At 45.2% G+C, this 21,144-nt stretch overlaps 1 protein-coding gene across 2 annotated transcripts in view; it reads right to left on the bottom strand.

Annotated features, from left to right (window-relative positions):
• FRMD6 (FERM domain containing 6) overlaps positions 1-21,144 on the bottom strand; it is a 47,255-nt gene that overhangs the window by 25,273 nt on the left and 838 nt on the right. Inside the window, exon 1 of one of the 2 annotated variants that reach the window (XM_044272361.1) lies at positions 1,493-1,606. The exons of the other annotated variant lie outside the window; for it this stretch is intronic. The gene's annotated coding sequence lies outside the window, so the exon portion shown is untranslated. Of the gene's footprint in view, positions 1-1,492; positions 1,607-21,144 lie in introns of those variants that run through there. 2 annotated transcript variants of the gene reach the window in all.

Below are 21,144 nucleotides of genomic sequence, written 5' to 3'. Positions count from 1 at the left end.
ACACCACTGCAGGGGATAGCACTCTATGTATTGTATGGAGTCTCTGAATTGGAATCCTAGATCCACCCAAGGACATCATTTCTCACCCTTTATTGTTTTCAGCAGACGCCACCTCCCAACTATTCTATTGTGAGGGTATAATTACAGCTCAACATGATTGACAGCAGTGATTGTGGGAAGAAGAAAGGTGTAAAGGGACATGACTCAGACAATAGGTCGTGTACTGTATAACGACTACTACTAGTGACCAAGAGCTAGAAGTACCATGTTAGGTTGGGTTTAGACAGGTTGATATATAGTAGCATAGGTTATTGGAGGTCACACGAGGATCATCAGGATGGCATTTCACACCAAACTGTTACCAAATGAAAGATTGTGTTCTGAGGTAATTATTCTCACTATCCTAAGGTAAATGTGGTAATCCTCAGTCCTCATATTGTGAGACTTCCACATCTTATACCCATATACTATGAACCCCTCTTATTCTCTACTGTGAGACCTCAAGTTTCTCTGCCCTCATATTATGAGACCTCATCATCATCATCTACTTTCATACTGTGAGACCTCCTCATCCTTTACCCTCATACTGTGAGATCCCCCTTATCTTCTATCCTTATATTATGAGACCTCCTCATCCCCTACCCTCATATTATGAGACCTACTCATCCTCTACCCTTAAACTGTGAGACGTCCTCATTCATTGCTCTGGTACTGTGAGACTTCCTCATAACACGAGATTTCAACCTCTACCTTCATCCTCTAACCTTCCATTGTGAGATCTCCACATCCTCTGTCCTCGTAAAAACCTCCTTCTTGACTGAACTGTCCTATGTTCTCTCCTCATAATTTAAACCTTCTCATTGTCTACCTTTCTAGGGTAAAACTTCTAAACCACTACCCTTGTAATGGAAAGCCTCCCATCCCCTTTCTCTGTCCTCACTGGGTAAAACCTTTATCTTCTGCTCAAATATAGTAAAGTCACCTCATCAGCTTCATGTTGATACCCAAAATCTGCTCATCCTCCACCCTTACCTCAGAATTGTCCCATTTTCTGGTCCAGTATTGTAAAACTGCCGTATCTCTCATCTACATAGTGTATGTCCTTCTCATTCCATGTACTCATGCTGTAAGGACGTCTTTGTGTACTTCGTACACTGTAAAACCTCCTCCCTTCAACTCCATACTGATAACCCCCTTCATCTTCTGTCCACATACAAATATTCCACCCTCTAGAAAGAACTGCCCCAGTGTCTATTCCTATTCCTGTTGCTATTTTGTAAGACTGCATTATCCATCATTTACAAGCTGTAAAGCTTCATTACTGTAAAACATCCTCATTTTCCACCTTCACATCCTTCATGCTTTTCCTTGGACCACCGCCCATGCATCATCATAATTTATAAAACACCTCATCTTCACCCTTATATTGTAAATGGCCCACATTCTCCACCATTTACAAAAAAAACATCTAGCCCCAGAAGTGAAAACTTACCACAAAGAGAAGTTCCTTGACTGTTCCTTATAACTTTCCCTCCTAATGGACATCAAGGACTGGTATGGAGGAATAGATGACACCTCATGCACTGTCTTGATGTAGCCACGTTTAACTGTTCTTTGCCAGGCTAGTTAGTCATAGTTCTTGTGGCTAATTTTGTGAGTTTTCAGCCCTCGTAATCCTCAACTCTTTGGTTTCCCACCCAAGTGGAACATCTGTTGGTTACACCCAATCTCCAGTGAGTACATGGCTCCAGTCCCCGGCATTGGTGCCAGAATGAAAGGCTAGGGAGGTGACCCATCCCAGATTACATAATGTTCTTCATGTTCATTGCCCTCAGCCAAGAAGAAAATGCAAACCTTCCCAGTAACAGTGAAAGCTCAACTATTCCAGCCAGATCCAAACATTTTTCTATAGCCACTCAGGCTCTTAATTTGGGGAAAGATGAGGTTGGGAGACAGTCAGGACATCCTCATACACATAAGACTGTTGGACGGTTTTTGGTGGTGTTGACCCAACAGTAGTCTAATGTGTATGGGGACCTTAAGAAGTGACAACTACCTTTCTAAGAAAGAAATGCGGTGAGAAAAGTTGTCACTTTACTTACCCCACTTCCATTACTCATCAGGAGCCAACAATGAGAAGCTCCCCCCAGTATAATAAGAACCTGAAATCTTCCAATGACTGGAGAATGTTCAAGACAAATGGATATTGCCCAACATCTATGGGTTAAAGGTCTTAATCATTAAATTTGGAAATATTTACTGCATCATTTAATATGAATTGTGATGGCAATTGCTCTTTTAACGAGTTGCCTCCGATAAACATTGGTCGTCATCAATAGGACTGCATTAAATGCCTGATCTCCAACTGTGACCATCACTGATCCCAGAACGTTTCTTGTTGACAGTTTTGTTTTTAGGTGGTCGTATGGTCTAGTGTTGGCTATTATGGACTAATCCTGCCCCTCCTAAGAAGACTAAGCAAAGCCAACAGCGGATGAAGCGACATGGCACTTTCCTAGGTCCACAACCACTTTGCTCTAGCAACAAAAGTTGGACCTCTTACAGTTGGGCATTGCTTGCGAATCCTAACGCTATGCCACCAACGTCTATCCTGAGACGACCCCTCTGAAGAGTCACAACTTTTAAAGGCGCAATGTCACACCCCTGGAGCTCTGGGTTATGATAAACTTTACTTGAGGGCCAGATTGCTCTTCTGTTCTCATTTTCCCACAACGCCTTGCTGCTATCAACACCTTCTGATACCACACTTGATACACAGACAGCTTTAAATAATGCAGTATAAATCTCGCTCTGAAGACAAATCTTAGCAAGCTGCAAGTGGAGCGAGACTTCTACCTTCATCTGACTGTCAGACTGACATTTTTGTACCAAACTGTGAATAATCAGAAGTTATTAGTGGGATATATGGATAAATCTCAGAGGTTTTTCTTTCCATTCCACTGCTGCCTTCAGTCTGAAGACATGTCAGATTTAGCGAGTAAGCACCAAAGTTCCTCTTGTTTGTGATGCGTCAAGCAGAATTTTCCCAGGAAAAAAAATAAAAAAAGTGCTAACAAAGACCTTAGTCTGGATTGATCACTGGGGCATTAAATCCACTGCACCTCCTGCCCAAACCGAACTCTACAGCTACCAACATGACCGTAATACAATCCTATTATATCATGCAATTCCTTTATATACTATATATAGGACACTACATCTACCAACATGACCCGATCACTAGCTATGACCTTAATACAATTCTATTATGCTCTATACATAGAAAACTATAACCCCCAAGATGACCATAATATAATTCTATTATGCTCTATACATAGAACACTATAACCCCGAGCATGGCTGACCACTGGACATAGAATTCTGTTATCCCCTATACATAGAAAACTACAACCCCCAACATGGCTGTCTATTGGACATGACCATAATACAATTCAAACACACTATATACGTAGAACACTATAACCCCCAGCATGGCTGACCACTTGACATGACCATAGTACAATTCTAAAACCCTCTATACAGGGAAGACTACAACCCCAAACATGGCTGACCACTGGACGTGACCATAATACCATTCTATTATCCTCTATACATAGGAAACTACAACCCCCAGCATGACTGACCACTGGACATGACCGCAATACAATCCTAACACATTCTGCACATAGAAAACTACCACCCTCAACATGGCTGACCACTGGACATGACCTAGAACAATTCTAACACCCTCTATACAGGGAAGACTACAACCCTGAACATGGCCTAATGGCTAGACATGACCATAGTACAATTCTAACATACTCTACAGATAGAACACTACAACCCCCCACATGGAGGACCTCTGAACATGACCATAACACAATCCTAACACACTCTACACATAGAACACTACAACCCCCAACCCCCGCATTCTACAAAAGCCATCTGAATTATGCGTAGCATGCAGGAGAGCTCTCGGGCAGGTAGTAGATGTTATCAAAAGCAACAAGTCCCAACAGACCGTGCACTGGAGCAACAAATTGCTGCGGCCATCATAAGATTAGGGCGACATACTTTACAAGTTACTAATGACTCCTGACGCCCTGATCGCCGCAGTCACTTATTACTGCCCCATGTCACATTGCCCATCAATTACCCATTAATCCGCTGGTGAGCTGATGTCACACGCAACATGTCTCCATGCTTTAATGAGTCAGGAGCCTCTCTACCTGAGGATGTGATGAAGAACATGACTGATAATTATGTTAACGTCTCATATTAAGTAACATGATATGACTCAGTCCCTCACATTCCTAAAGAGTCACCCATGGCCTCGCAGCATCCCAGTCTAGTCAGGTTGTAGTGACTTATTAAGAAAGGTCAGGAGTAGTGCATAGCATGAAAGGGGCACAGTTAGGACTAATGCGCAGCACGTGACTTATCCTTTGGTCTAAAGCAGCGATTTGGAACCTGTGGTTCTACAGCTGTTGCAAAACTACAACTCCCAGCATGTTTGGGTAGCTGATTTGAAAAAGCTGAGAATTCATCATGAATGGGAATGACTGATGCAACCCCTTTAAAAAAAAAAAAAAAAAAAACTCCAACTGAATGTATCATAAAAAAAAAAAAATCTGATTACTACGGCCTTTTTTGTTACTCGACATATTGGCTGATATTACTCATGGGCGTTTGGCCTGCAGGCGTGGTCAGTGTAGGTTGGGCTTACGTATAAAAATGTTACAATTTTCCATTGATTTCATTTAGAACCCCATTAAAATGTGGTAACTATGGAGTTTTTAATCAGATTTACAGGGTTGTATTGTAGATTCACAGCTAGAGATCACTGGCTTTGGGAATCCATAACCAATGACAATGAATAATGCACCCCTTTTAAAGAATTTATAAAAATTTTAATGTATCCTTTTAAAAAATCTGATTAATAAGGCCTGTTTTTTTTTTTTAGACATGCTGGTTGGCACTAGGGCTGTTGGCATGGGTGTTTATATTTTATACATAAGCTAAATCTACAAACATTTTCCAATGTGGATTTCATTTACAAGCCCCTTTATGGACTTATTAATCAGATTTAGACCTCATGCACATGATCACAGCAGGTCCGTGCCCGTACTGCGGCCAGCAAACAGCGGGTCCGCACTATACGGGCACTGGCCGTGTGCAGACCGCATCAAGGATACAGATCCATTCACTTGAATGGGTCTTCAATCCAGAAGATACGATGCAGTGCAGAACGGAGGCACGGATCAGAAGCTCAGGGAAGCACTACAGACAGCTTCTGCGGGTTTTCTGTCCGTGCCTCTGCACCACAAAAAATAAATAAATAAGGGGATGCACTGCTTTTTTGTGGTGCGGAGCGTCGCTTCAAGTGATCCCCATTTAAAAAAATCTGGTTAATAAAGCCTGTTTTATTAGACATGTTTTGTTGGCACTATTTATGTGTACTATTGCCATGGGTACGAACAGTAAGTTTGTCGGCTGGACTTATATATAAAAACCTTCTAATTTTTCATTGCAATTTTCATTAGGTTCCCTTAAAATGTGAAAGCTATGGAGTTATTAATTAGATTCACAGGGTTGCAAGTTCAGTTAGTTCAGCAGGAGAGCACTGGCTTTGGGAATCCATAACCCATGACAATGAATGATAGACCCTTTTAAAGAACTTCTCTAAGTAAATGTATCCTTTAAAAAGAAATCTGATTAATAAGGCCTGTTTTATAAGGCATGGAGACGGGCTAGTGCTACTTACGTGGGCTGTTGGAGTCGGTTGGGGGTGGCCAGTCTTTGTAGGCTGGGTTTATCTAGATATAACATTTTCCAATTTTCCGATTGGGGCCCATCATCTGTATTACAACATTTCAAGGTAATTTTCGTCGTTTTCCCCTTGAAAGCCAATTCGTTTTTGCAATCCTGCGAGTGCATCCACACAACTAACAGAATTACAGAATTCCTCGTCTCGACGTTTTCATACGTTTCCATCGGGTCTGGCAGCTCGGTAACGAGCCTCATTCATTATAACATATGTTTTATGTTGGCTGCAAAACAGCAGCCATATTGTTACTCAGCAAAGCATAGCAACACGACGCGCTTCATAATTATAGATGGAGACTAACGAACCACTCAGCACTGGGAAACCTCTAGAATCCAGGTGACAGATTTGCTATGAAACGTTCCTTCTTAAAGAAAAAAATTCCCCCTTAAAAAACCCCCCGGAGAAACTGGACTCTTGGCCCATAGAAACCAATCACGAGGTGGCTAACATTTTTCCAAAGCAATTTCTGAAATGAAAGCTGAGCTGTGATTGGTGGCTATGGTTTACAGTGCCAGTGACAACCAATATGGCAGCTCTCGTAACGGTCAACCAGATGGCAACATTTTCTCATTTGGGAGCTGTATCGGCGGCCATATTGGTTGTCACCCAGCTTTCCTGTAAACAGAGTAGAACGTAGTTGTAATAAAGCCTGCGGTATATGTAAATGAATGTGCCTCTCGATCCTATTGGCTGAGGGACACTGTGTGCTTGTTGTCCCTGCCCTTTTACTGCAAGAAGGAACCAGGCCCGCCATCACATGGTACCTCCTGGCCAATCAGATCAATAGACTAGAACAGACACCTGATGTGTACATGCCTGGATTCTCTGTACAATACAAATTCCGGAGCACCTTTCCTACAGGTTCTGCAATGTACTGTGCCCCTGTTATTCCTCCTGGAAATGCAGGACTAAATAAACAATTTGATGTCAACCCATTGACAGACCCAGTTATATATTTATTCACAAATTTCCTGGAGGAATAGCAGAGGAACGGTACATCACATTATGCTTCATAATTCCTATTTCATTGGGAATACAAGTCAGAAGAATTGTAAAATTGAATACGGATACCGGACCTCACGAATGAACGCCTGCAAACAAAATGGTGCCTTTGCCCAAAGCAACCAATCAGATTGCAGTTCTGGCCTTCTAAAAAACGTTGAAGTGATCCGATTGGTTACTTTGTAGCAGAATAAGCCACATAGAGAAAGGGGAGGAGCAAACAAAGCAGGGGCTATACGTTTCTATGAAGCCTGGGCGACCCTGTGACTTGATGATGGCTCCGGAGCTGGAGTCGTGATGTCGCCTTTTACGTATACGTTTCCATTATCTTCAGAGGATGCACTTTTTACGAGATGCTGATTCTAGTTTTATTTATTTTTCACTGATTGAACAGATTTTCGTCATTTGTTTGTCATAAGATGCACTTGAATAGCTGTTACATCTGCTGGAACATCGCCTGGCGATAGAAACCGAGTCGACTCGAGACCATTACACAAATTGCCATGAATTTCAGCTGTCAGCAGATTACATTTTACATACTGTGCATTTAAAGGGGAACCTCCAAGAGGCTATGGATCAAGAGAAAACAACCCAGGGCTCCCAGAAATCCAACTCACTAATACAATTCCTCCTAATGCTGCGAGTTTTAAGCCTAATGGGTGCAAAAAACATTACTTTATTTGTATGGGAGCACTGTAAAATTGATTGGTCATGTCTGCTCTGCATGAAGGACTAGTTTGACTAGGCCAGGCAGACATCACTAATCAATCATGCAAGGTTTAGGATAGTAAAGCTAGCCTTACACACACACTCAGTTATGCAAAGTCTCAGATGACTCAAGTCTTGACCAATGTAACACAACCCAGTGCCGGGTCTTCATCGTTAGGCCTCATGCACACCACCGTTGTTTTGGTCCGCATCCGAGCCGCAGTTTTTGCGGCTTGGATGCCGACCCTTTCAATGCCGTCTGCATACGTTGCTCCGTTCCGTGGTCAGCCAAAAAAATATAACCTGTCCTATTCTTGTCCGCAAAACGGCTGTCCGCACACGGACGCCATCCGTGTTTTGCAGATCCGTAATTTGCGGACCGCAGAACACACAACGGTCGTGTGCATGAGGTCTTAAATGGGTTCTCGGATATTGATGGTGGTCTATCCTCAGGATAGGTCATCGATATCAGAATGGCTGACCGCGGCTTCCTAAACCGCTGATCCGATGATAGGCCATCAGTATGAAAATCCCAGAGAACCCTTTCAACCCCTCATTGGCACCCAGGACCATAAGTGCGGATGGCACGTGTAAAAAGTGCGTCTATACAACGCGAGCGAAAACGCTAGAGATCTAGAGTTGTCCCCCACAGGCCATGTCCTTGTCTGAATATATCCAAACTGTCACTTAGCAATTAATGAAAATAAATAATATGGGGGTCCTTAAAGACCCCCAAATTAGTGATTGGACTGGAGGGTCCCTTTAAGCTATGGATTACAGATGATGGACCTCCGCTACTCTTACTGCCCATACCCATCAGATAGAAGGCATTACCAGTCGATGGTGGATGACCAGCTGTCCAGGTGTGCCGCCTTTGGAATGAAGGGTCGGGCAATTTGGATTTCAACATGCCAGACCCTTTTATGTTCAAGGGACATACACTGCTGCTAGAGGAGTCTGTGGGAGTGGGGAGGCATAATGGCCACCTCCAGACCAAAAATCCCCAAAACATTTCAGACAAAACTGGTTTTGTAGTCAGACAATAGGCCAATGTCCACCAAGGGAAAACGAAAAATTTCCAACATTGCAGCGACCCCCGGGCCCTCCTATAGTGCAGGGATCAGCAACCTCCAGCTGTTCTGAAACTACAACTACCGGAATCCTCCTTTCACTTCTATTGGAGTAAAAAAAAAAAAGTGCACGCTGGGAGTTGTAGTTCCACAGCAGCTAGAGTGTTGAAGGTCTGTTATAGAGGCTGGGGGGAGGGGGCTCTGTTTCGGAGACCCTCTCCCACTATCTGGTTTGGCTTTACGTCCTCTATTGTTAGGGGTCCCTCCATATCTTATGGACACTTCACAATTTTGGGTGAACATGTAGGGTCTACACATTCGGGGTCTGGAGTACCCAGCCTGGCCTCACATATACAGACTGCACACAACAGCGATATTAGACAGAGGAGCTTCTTGGGCTTATTAATTGTTGCTCCTTTGACAACTCAGGGAGACAGACATCGGGAATTATTGAGAAAGGAAGATGAAATTATGTACACAGGTGCTATGGGACCTCCGCGTCTCGATGATAAAAATGACGAGTGTCTTTTTGGACTGAACCAGGATAGTAGCCATATATGTAATTATAACAATGGGACTCTATATTACTGCTCTTGACTATGGAATTGTTTGTAATAATTGCTGTGTAGGCCAGATGAAGTGCGATGTAGCACGAAACGGCCGACACCTGGTTATCTATGTCCTATGTGCCAGCTTTTGAATAAAAGATCATTACATTGGATGGTGAGTGTGACGGATTCTTCACAAGTTTGGATCATCTACCATAAGAGCACCACCGTATACCGATATATAGCTATGTCCATCTGTCACATGGAGTAGTGGCACGAAGATCCCTAAAAGGGTTATCCCATGACTAATGTAAAAAATAAAAATCAGACATCATATAGCACATGACAGCGTCTTTCTAACAAAGCTAGAACCAGCCCTGGACCTCACATGGATCCAGAGATCTCACAATTTATTGCTCTGCTGGATTTATATCAAGCTGAGAGCTCAGGGGGCGTGTCTTCTCTTCTGTAGCTCAGGGGGCGTGTCTTCTCTTCTGTAGCTCAGGGGGCGTGTCTTCTCTTCTGTAGCTCAGGGGGCGTGTCTTCTCTTCTGTAGCTCAGGGGGCGTGTCTTCTCTTCTGTAGCTCAGGGGGCGTGTCTTCTCTTCTGTAGCTCAGGGGGCGTGTCTTCTCTTCTGTAGCTCAGGGGGCGTGCCTTCTCTTCTGTAGCTCAGGGGGCGTGCCTTCTCTTCTGTAGCTCAGGGGGCGTGCCTTTTCTTCTGTAGCTCAGGGGGCGTGCCTTTTCTTCTGTAGCTCAGGGGGCGTGCCTTTTCTTCTGTAGCTCAGGGGGCGTGTCCATGTTCTCCCTATCACAGCTCAGGGGGCGTGTCCACGCTCTCCCCATCACAGCTCAAGAGGCAGTTGAAGGATGAAACAGAGCATGTGCGACCATCTCAGTGAGCAGGACAAAGAAATAAGAAAAAAAAAACAGCAGGTGGTGCTATACAGATAAAATTTCATTGACTAGCCCAGTGCCTATGCTAAATTTTTAATTACATGCGATTACAAAAGTATTCAGATCCAGGTGCTGGTTTGAAAACTAGAATATATTTTATGGGACAACCCCTTTAAGCAGTAGTAGTGCCAGTATTTCTATTTACATATTCCCAACATATCGGACCTCATCTTTTAGGGCATGAAGACTGGTAAATGATCATACAGCGTTCCAAACCAATCCTCCAAGCCAAAAATAAACTCCCCATTATGACCCCCATCATCTAAACCTGCATGGACCTACGGTTCCCCAGACCCAGTACCACATACGCTTACTCCTACCCTAATGACCACTTTGTTAATAGGTAAAAAAAATTCACCAACACCCAGAATGCAAACCCCTGAACTCACAAAGGACAAAGTACAAAAAAAAAAAAAAAAAAACACGAAAAACAAGCTGGAAATAAAACCCTCGGAATGTGCAGATTTGGTAACCACAGATAGATGTCTGCATTTCCCATCTGGGGTCGACAGAAAACCAGCTGAGATCATCTGAATGTAAAAGACGACGACAACTCGGCATCTGTTACACATTAAGGATAATTCACATTTGGCTTCACGATCATTTTTCCAGCCCGTCCTGGATACAATACACATCTACTGGACAAATAGATGAAAACACCCCATTCTCACACCGGCGGTGATACTATGTAACAATGTAGAAGAAGTGCAACCCTCATCAACGGGGAGTGAAAGGCAACGTATAAACCTGGTGGAATGTGTCAAACACGTCCCACTCAGGATACGGACGTAAATTTAAAGGGAAGGTCCCTCTTGGCTAACATTTGTTTTGTTCCAATTAATTTAGAATGAAAAATGAAAAAGATTTGCACATAGTTTGAATTCAAAATGAAATATTGTTCTGTGCAGGTGTATATGCTTCTATAACAACAGACAAGAAATAATATATTGCCATAGATCTGTCCCCTACCTTCTGCTGATAGTCCCAGAGGTGGGACCCACACCTATCTGAGGAATGGGGCCCCGAAATGAATGGAGAGCACGCTGCGCATGTGCAACTTTCTTCATTCACTGCTGTTGGACTTTCAAAAATAGCCAAGTGCACCGGCTCAGCTATTTTCGGATGTTTCATGGCAGTGAATGGAGAGCGGTCTGTTTATGACGGGGTCCCTTTCCTGACCCAAACCTATTGGACATGTATAGCATATGCTATCCATATTCCATAAACAACCAGATGGGGATACCCCTTTACCAAGTGGATGTTAGAGGGGTTGGCCATCTCACACATTGGTAGCATATCGCTAAGATATGGCACCAATGTCAGATAGTAGCAGGTCCCACCCCTGGGATCCGCTGATGTCAAGAAAGGGACCCCGCCGTGAACAGAGAGCGTGCTGAGCTATTTCTGGGAACTTCCATAGAGGTGAACTGGAGAGGTGGACCTCCCATAGAACAGAATGGGGGATGGATGCACTTGTACGGTGAACCCTCGTTCAGTTTCCGAGCTCCATTCTCCAGAGATAGTTGCAGGTCTCACCTCTGGGACCCCCCCACCTGTCTGACAATGGTGGCATTTCCTAGCGATATACGCCACCAATGTGTGCGATGGGCCAAACCCCTTTAATGGACAGATGGAAGGGCGTTGGACTTAAGGGCTCTTTGCGCTGGACGAGAATCTGCCAGATATTCACTGACGAGAGCTCACAGGAGTGCTCGTTACTGATTATCTGGCGCTGATCATTAGGTTCGTAGTTTTCCAGCAGGAGACCATGCTGTCTAATCCCGATCTGCTGCCGGCAAACAACGAGTCAGTATGGGGACGAGCGATGGCATTAGCAATCACAGCTCCCCATACTGTGGAGGAGATGGCTGCTTGTAAATGCAGTGGTCTCCTCCACATATGAGCAGATGATGACAATCACCTGCTATATCGTCCCGTCTAAAGGGACCTTTAGGATCAGACTACAGAGTTTGTTTGCAGTCTGTCACCATGGAAACACATGGGTCTACATGAGAGCAGTGGACACAAAACAATATATTTTTTTATTTTTTTTATATTTAAGACTATTTGCAAAGTTGCTTAATTTTTCATTAACTATGCACTGGAATAATAAAATGATTGTAAAGTGGATCTTTGCTTTAGGCTACATGCACACGGCTGTTTTTGTCCGCATCCGATCTGCATTTTTTTGGTGGCTCGGATGCGGACGCATTCACTTCAATGGGGCCACATAAGATGCGGACAGCACACGGAGTTTCTCCATTCTATGGCCCCGCAAAAAAAATAAAAAAATTAATAAAATAGGTCATGTCCTATTCTTGTCCGTTTTGCGGACAAGAATAGGCATTTCTATAATGGGCGGCCCGTTCCGCAAATTGAGGAATGCACACAGGCGGAATCTACCAATTCTATACATGTGCGTCTGAATTAAGGGTTCAGACAAACAAAGCCCATCCCTACTGCAAAAAGGACAGCTCTTGGGGATGGCATTTTCCAGGCCGCCCCTAACCAGCATCCAAGGAGCACCACGGCCCCAAAAAAATACCCTGGTTTTGCACACAAGGCCTTTATGTTCCATATGTCCCCCAACGTCACCACTGGCAGGTGTAAAAAGAATAAGATGAGGTGATAAGATACGGTATCATCATGAAGCAGAAGACAGCGTTGACACCTAAACAATGGGCTCTGGAGATGACAGGACTTCCATGCTTGACAGCTCTTTTTGTCCTGGGCGGTCTGATGCCCTGCAGACATATCTGTAACCATAGGGCTTGTGCTGAGCACAATAGGGTCAGCATTCCAGACTTCCTGCCTCTATCCCAGAAGGGTCTTAGCTCTGCGGTTGGCGAGACAAGATTTTGCATTTGAAGACTGATCAGAAAATTCAAAAACATTTCACCTAAAATCACTGTTCCTGCTCAACTTGCAGGCCAAAAATTTCCAGCAAGATCTGCATCCGTGTGCACACCCTTGTCCCCTTCCCCTCCATCTCTGATGATCGGGGAAGCCATGTTTATTGGGTTAAGTTGCAATACTAGATAAGAGAGGCGCTGTTTCGGGAAAGACAAAAGCAGAGCCGCCCATAGGATAGACCATATATGTCTGGTTGGGGTCTGACTGCCAGGACTCCTATTGATGGGGTCTTTTGCTCAGGAGTCTGTGGAGACGGATGGAAACGGCGAGACCCTGCTATCCTGTTTATACGCCTTCTATACGTATTCAAAGGGGATAAGGCGTGCTTGGTTGTTGCATCACTTTAGGTGGACTCTCACTCCTATCCTCATTTTGGCCATCGATGACCGATTGCTGTCACAATAAATACCTAGGTACTATCCTGCCAGGACCTTACTCCTCACCTCAATGACATCATCACGGAAGCACCGTTTCTGGCACATGGGGGCACAGTCATCTTGAATCCTGTTAGTTGTTCTTGGGCTGGAGAACATGACAGAAGGATGGAGCACACACTGACGGGACATGTCGGATTATAGAAAACCTAGGAGAGATGCTGATGCAATCACGCAGGCTTGTATGCGGAGGAGAAGTCCCAGAGACGGAAGCCTTTCCTGGGCTTGAATAAATATGTATCGACAAAGAGAGGGCCACGAGCTTTGGTGGTCACATTTGGTCTGACATGGTAGAGCTGGCATGCCAATGAATAGGCTGCTGCCAATAGTGACTGACTTTAGATGGCTGGTATTTCCATCAGGACCTGGTCAAGCCCAAGACAACATTTAAAGGGGTTCTTCAGGATTAGAAAAACATGCTTGATCTTCCAGAAACACGGTCACGTCTGGCCACAGGCACATTGCAATGAATGGGGATGAGCTGCAATACCACACAACTCCTACTGACAAGGGTGGCGCTGTTGAAGAAGATAGCTGCCATGTTTTTCCAATCCTGTACAACCTCTTGAAAAGGTTTTTCACGACTTTAGAACTGATGACGTATCCTCCGACACCCAGGACCCCCGCCGATCAGCTGTTTTAGAAGGCACCGGTGATCCCGTGAGTGCCGCGGCCTTCTCAGTGCTCGCCTAGCACAGCGCCGTGCTTGGTATCACAGCTCAGACACAGTCATTGAGGCTGCTCCTAGGTCATGTGACCGATGAACGCGATGTCACATGGCCTAGGGAAAGCTTCGAGAAGGCCGATCGGCGGGGGTCCTGGGTGTCAGATCCCCACCGATCAGATACTGATTACCTATCCAAAGGAAAGTCTCAGAAAACCCCTTTAAAAATACTACTTCTTACAACATTCCTGGGCTAAAAATATGCAAATATTGCAAAAAATTATGCAAATTTGTTATTAAAGGGAGCGTTTATTGCAGTTTTGGTGACATTCCATGATAAGGATTCCATGCGATCTGGGTTTCAGATGTTGATAAGCATGCCTTTGGGGTCTACCTGACTCCTCCACGTGTAGGACCTTCCAAGAAAAAAAAATCCCATAAAGAACTACAAGTCTCAGAATCCAGTACAAGCGCCGAGATCAGCGGGGGCCACAGCTGAAAGACATGGGTTGTTCTGAGCCAAAACCTCCAAACCTGATGTGATTTAGTAGCCATTAACTAGTGGAAGTCCATCTTTCCATAGCCCACATTGCTGCAATTAGGATTTCATTCCCTTTGAAACCCTTCCCATTAACCCTATAACGGCACAGCATCCGTAATACCCTCCAAATGTGAACAAGCTATAAAGTCGAGCCAGCTTGTAAGAGTGTTTCAGAATCCCAGATGTGCAGAAGAAAACATTCAGCTTGGATTTAAGTAACGTATCGGGGCAGCAGCATCTTGGGAGGAAATGACTGACATTCTTCCTGTGTAAGACGGCATTTTCAGCGCTTAGTAATCCCGCAAGCATCGCCCCGTGGCTACACAGTGCATGCGGTAAACATCATGCGGCGAACGCCATTTTTATAGGACAAACTGTGAAAGAGACACAAATAAATGAATATCTTCTACATTGTAACTGCGGTCATCCAGGAAATCTGATCAGAAGACTCCCGATTCGTTACCTTTGATTCGGGCTGCATTCACACACAGGTTTTTAGTGCAGTTTTTTCTCCCATTCTGACAGATTGCATCCTTTATATAATCATGCCTGCAGGTCGCTGTAATTTTGTAATGTATTAATTTTACCCTGTCTTCTGTTCTGAGCTGTGGTCACATGACCGTGTCCATGCAGCTCTTATTCCCTGTGATATTATGTCCATGGGCGGAGCAGTGATAGGGGAGTGTCTAGCTTGTAGGGTGGGAGGAGCTATAAACCAGCAGGGCGTTTAGGGGCGGTGCTGGGGTTGTGGCAGAGAAGGGAGAAGTGCATCATGGGTTTGGTTGGATACAGCAACAGGAAGTGCTACATACAGGATGGAAACCGACCTGAGTCATTGGTGTAAATGGAAAAAAAAGCTAAGCATTTTTTATAACCACCCCAAAAAAATGCAAAAATGGCACATGCATTTTGGGGTCCATTCACACGTCTGCAAGAATGGGTCCGCATCTGTTCCAGGTGCAGACCCATTAATTTCAATGGGGCCGCACCGTGTGCTATCTGCATCCGTAGTTCCGTTCCACAAACTATATGGAGCATGTCCTATCCTTGTCCGCAGCCACAGACAAGAATAGGCAAAATGCGGAATGCACATGGCCGGTGTCCGTGTTTTGCAGGTCCGCAATTTTGACTCAGTTTTTTTGCGTTTTTTTTAAAGGGGAGTGAAACCTTTTTATAACTTGTCTTCACGTGTGAAAATAAAAACGGCATACATTTTTTCGGATGCGATTTTAACTGCTCCTAAGTGCACGGTCTGAATACACCCTTAGGTTAGGCCATCAAAGTATGGCCGGTGGGAACCCCCAGTAATCAGAATGAAGGAGCAGCTGCCCTGCTTTATCTGTGTGCAGCTGTGCCAGAGGACTGCATGGACTGTACACAACTGTAGCAAACCCCCAGCTGTGAGACGTGTAAAATGTTCCCATTCTCTGACGGATGATGAGAAACTGATATTCAAAACGTTGAAGAACCTTTCATTACTTTTCATCAATACATATAGGAGTTGAATCTAGAAGATGACGATTTAAAGGGACTCGTGATGTCACCGAGGCGTGAGGTGATGTCACAGATTGTTCAGACTAGGGCTACATTGTATCTTTTGGTTGCCTGCGAGTCGCAGTAAAATCAATGCATTAGTGCAAAACTGGAACATTCTGCTGCAATTTTGTAAACATTGTGGCAAAAAAAAAACTACATGTAAATACTGCCTCATGTCTTCAACCGAAATGAATACCGTCCCCCCGCCCATGCCGGGGCAATTTGTGCTAATTAAAGTTAATTAGGACCAGCAAAATAGCTAGGAGCACCTCATGGCTTGGCATACAAAACAAAGAGGGGGAGGGTAACATGAGACTCTGCGCGGTTGGGAAACTACAAGTCTCAGGATACTTCCTCAACCTGGGCAACATATTTCCCAAGCCATAAATAAACATAGCCTGAAAGGGACAATATGGAAACAAGAAAGGGACTGAAGGAAAATAAATCTTACGGAGGACAATTCCAGGGACCTAGAATGACCCCCATCAGCCACTTTGCATGCATATAAGAAGCAGCAAACCAGAAAAGGTTTTCCTTAGAAAGGGACAGTTGTCCTCAGCGTGACCCGGTCAGGCCGACCCCCATGTGATCGTCTCTACAGCAGATCAATTACCTCCAGAAATCAGGATGCAAAACTAAGGTCACTTTCACAACAGCGTCTTTACTGGATCCGGCAGGGTTCAGCAAAAACGCTTCCGGTACTGATAATACAACCGTATGCGTCCGTCATGAACGGATCCGGTTGTATTATCTTTAACATAGCCAAGACGGATCCGTCATGAACTCCATTGAAAGCCAATGGGAGACGGATCCGTTTTCTATTTTGTCAGATTGTGTCAGAGAAAACGGATCCGTCCCCATTGACTTGCATTGTGGGCCATGACTAATTGCTCTGTATCCCAGGGTGGAAAGCAAACCGCAGCACGCTGCCCTCCGGTATGAGAACGGAGCGGAATGCATTTTGGAGCGCTCCGTTCAGTTACGTTTTGCCCCCATTGGCAACGAATGGAGACGAAACGGAAGCGTTTTTTTTTCCGGTATTGAGACCCTATGAGGGATCTCAATACCGGAAAATATTAACGCCAGTGTGAAAGTAGCCTAAATGCATTACAGCCACTTTCCAGGAACGTCAGCTGAGGGCAGAAAAGTTCACCCACTTACAGAGCTTGTCTGGTTCCGAAAACCCATTTCCAGATATTCTTCTAGGATTTCTTGATTTATAGGGGAGGGTCAGGTCCCTTTATCTTTTAGGGCTCGTTCACACGAACGTGTGCTGCCCGTTGCCGTATTGCGGACCGCATTTGTGGATCCGCAATGCACAGGCACCATTCCGTGTGCATTCTGCATCACGGATGCGGACCCATTCACTTCAATGGGTCCGCAAATCTGGAGATGCGGAACGGAAGCACAGAACGGAACACTACGGAGTGCTTTCTGGGGTTCCGTTACGTGCCTCCGCACCGCAAAAAGATAGAACTTGCTCTATCTTTTTGTAAAACAGAGGGATCGTGGACCCATTCAAGTAAATGGGTCCATGATCCCCATGCGGCTGCCCCATGGACAGTGCCCGTGCATTGCGGACCGCAATTTGTGGTCCACAGCACGGGTACGGGCTTCACACATTTGTGTGAACGACCCCTTAGCAAGAGGAGAGTGCGGTTACAGAGAGTGCACCTTGCTCTGGAGAACCCCACAGGTCCATGCATCCTATTGATTTTAGCGGGACCTGTGTAATGCTTCATTTCTCCTGTGGTGGCGCTGCCGGGGGACCTGAGCACCTGCTGTCTGGTTGCCCCACATGTTCCATTATGTAGTTTATGATTTAGAGATATAATAGTAATATCCTGGTAATAAACACTGAGTTCTGGGCCATTCCCTCAGTCTAACGGCTCATGCACAAGAACGTGCGTGCCCCGTGCATCATCTGTGTGCACGGCATTTGCGGATGCGGACCCATTCACTTGTATTTTTCTGGGTCCGCATCCGTCATATGGAGTACATAGGGCCGATGCCTGTACATTATGGACCCGCTGTTTTCATACCGCAACACGTTCGTGTGCATGAGTCCTTACGCCTCATTCACACGTCAGTGATTCAAGGACGTGTTCTCCACGGACAGCACATGTATCCATTCGTTGTAATGTGTGCCGCGTTTTAGCACTGTCCGTGTTTTTAGCATGGAAGCATGCTCTATTTTGTCCATTATAGTCTACAGGTCCGTAAAAAACACGGATGCCACCCGTGTTTCATGGACCATTAGGAGGATTTGCTATGTAATTACATTTTTAGTTGTGCAGTGTCCGTGAAACATGGTCGACATACGGACAGAAAAAAAACCGGACACATGGACCAAACACGGATCTTTCACAAACATCTTTATGGATGAATCACAGACACGGACGTATGAATGAGGCTTTAGAAAGTCTGTCCCTTTAAAACTTAAAGTGGTACAACTAAGGCCTCACGCACACGACCGTTGTTTTGGTCCGCGTCCGAGCCGCAGTTTTTGCGGCTCGGATGCGGACCCATTCACTTCAATGGGGCTGAAAAATATGCGGACAGCACTCCATGTGCATGAGGCCTAATTTATATAAATATACTGTTCTGTACACTGGTGATAGACTCATGTACTCATTTGTTCCCAGAGCGAGGCCTCATGCACATGACTGTAGTTTCGGTCCGCACTTTTTTGCAGATCGGATTCGGACCCATTCATCTCAATGGGGCAGAAAAACCACGTGCTGTCCGCATCCGCGTGTCCATTCCATGGCACCATCTGTTTTGCGGATAAGTATAGGACATTTCTACAGAAGTAAAAAAAAAAAAGAAATGGTGACATGTACTCGGCCGGGATACGCGTTTTGCGGATCTGCGATTTGTGGACCGCAAAACGCTTACGGCCGTGTGCATGAGCTGCAGCTAAAGGACGAGGTGAAGGGGGAGGGAGAGGACTGTTTACATACAGCTAGACAAGGCGGACATCCATAGGGACCTGTAGTCTTGGATGGGTATCCTCTTTCGGGATTGGTTCAGTCTGACAATGTGGCCCCCGACCAGAGAAGGTTGTGCACTCCTGCCTTAACTGATAGACGGCATTATGTCAGTGCAGGGCCTAAGGAGGTGGAGCACAACACTTGGAAGATAGAATAGCTGTGTCATGCTCCACCCCCTGCACTAGGCATAACACAGTGTAGCAGTTTTGCCTGGAGTGTCCCTTTAAGCCAGGCATGTCCAAACTGCGGCCCTCCAGCTGTTGCAAAACTACAACGCCCAGCACGCCTGGGTAGCTTACAGCTATTAGGGCATGCCACATATCGCACACATGCTCCGCTACAAAACACAGCAACAAGCGGTTTTGATGCATACTTGTTTGGCGACATGGAGCGACCACCAGGATGACGAGATGCAGCTCCAGTGCGACCCAAAAATGCAGCGACATTTGGTTTTGAAATGGTTGATAGCTGTACCATTTTGTTGGCGCAGTTTTTTGGGCGGTTTTTCGACCGAAACAAATTTTAGGAAATTCGATCATCTCTAAAATAGACTTTGCAGCCAGCGATTTGTTCCAATGGAGGCTCCATATGGGATTTTCCCCCTTTGGGTCCGGTATGGCTTCAGAGACTGGGCCCCACCGAAGGATCCTGTGGTGCTCTGGTGGGCCACAGTCCGACCCCGCACCGCCATATCTGTCGCATGCAAGTAAACAGCCGCTGCTGCCCTGACATATGTATACTGTATATAACATAAACCGCGTATAAGCTCCGAGGTTCAGTCCATCCCGACCATCGTGTCTATGAATCACTCACATAAAGCAATCCTATAATTACCAGGAAGGAAAATGTACAAGCTCAGCTCCGCTATAATTACCAGGGACCGTGGAGTCAGACCGCTGGATTTTAACCGCTTTGGGCAGTCGGACATTTCCCATGTGCTAACTCATGCAAATTCCTATTATAGTCCAGAAAAGAAAAAAAAAATCCGTACAACGGGATCCTGCTGAGCTGTTCCTGTATGCTAGATGTGGTCGCCAACCTGTGGCTCTCCAACTGTTGCAAAACTACAACTCTCAGCATGCCTGCAGAGCAGCCGGGTTTTAATGCCCACAAGGGGGTATCCTAGTGGCATCATTTCAGTCTGCATTTTTTGCAGACCCATTCATTTCAATGGGGACGAAAAAAGCTGCGGACAGCACACCGTAATCCGTTTTACGGTCAAGGATAGGACATTTCTACAGACGTAAAAAATAAATGTCAGCATGCACTCAACGGGAATTCGCGATTTGCGGACCGCAAAACACTTTTGGCCATGTGCATGAGCCCTAATGCGGATATCCTCCATGGCTGCTTTACACCAGATGTTATAGTGCAGGGATCTGCAACCTTCCGCACTCTAGCGGCTGTGAAACTACAACTCCCAACATGCACACTTACTCCAGTGTTCTTGTAACTCCTATAGAATTGAAAGGAGGATTCTGGGAGTTGTAGTTTCAGAATGGCTGCTCTGACATATTGTAATAATTCACGTCGCTGGATATTGACTTGTTCAGTAACATGCTGGAACACGGCGCGCTGCAAACCGGTACGTAACACGGGCACACAGCGGGCACTGGGCACAGAGCTCACCGCTGAGCAAAATGGAGGAAACCCACACAGTTACGGTACTTCTCAAATCTACTGAATGACATCATTTGGCTCCTTGTATCAACCGGAACACACCGCTTGGTAATATTCTGGAAATCTAGAGGCGAGTTTGTCGTCTGGAACAAACCGCGGTGATATCACAATGTCTATCTAGGGGCTTATAACGCAGGACTGGAAGTCATCACAACGGATCTTGAGAATATAGGTTGAAAGTGTTAAATGACAGATTCAGCTCTGCTACATCTGTACAGCCAACAATGACACAATGTAATCACGCTAGACGGTGAATAAAGAAGGGTAAATAGTC

Source organism: Bufo gargarizans, chromosome 11 (genome assembly GCF_014858855.1).
Source record: "Bufo gargarizans isolate SCDJY-AF-19 chromosome 11, ASM1485885v1, whole genome shotgun sequence".
In the NCBI taxonomy this organism is placed as follows: Eukaryota; Metazoa; Chordata; class Amphibia; order Anura; family Bufonidae; genus Bufo; species Bufo gargarizans.
The sequence above is the reverse complement of the archived record's forward strand: the minus strand, read 5'-3'. Positions and strand labels throughout refer to the sequence as shown.